This window comes from Eimeria mitis, genomic scaffold, assembly GCF_000499745.2.
Source record: "Eimeria mitis Houghton genomic scaffold, Emh_scaff938, whole genome shotgun sequence".
NCBI classification, from domain to species: Eukaryota; Apicomplexa; class Conoidasida; order Eucoccidiorida; family Eimeriidae; genus Eimeria; species Eimeria mitis.
The window spans coordinates 1-282 of NW_013576910.1; positions in this window are offsets into that span (position 1 = coordinate 1).

The window sequence follows — 282 nt, forward strand, 5'->3', positions numbered from 1 at the left end:
CAAGGGCTCTTAAGGTTTGTCTTTGTCTTTGTCTTTGTTTTTTTTTATTTATTTTATTTTTATTTTATTTATTTTGTTTGTCTTTGTCTTTGTTTTATTTTATTTTATTTTGTTTTATTTTGTTTTGATTTTTTTTGTTTATTTTGTTTGTTTATTTGGCCACTAAACTAGAAATTTCAAGGGCTCTTAAGGTTTGTCTTTGTCTTTGTCTTTTTATTTATTTTATTTTATTTATTTATTTATTTATTTATTTATTTATTTATTTATTTATTTATTTATTTA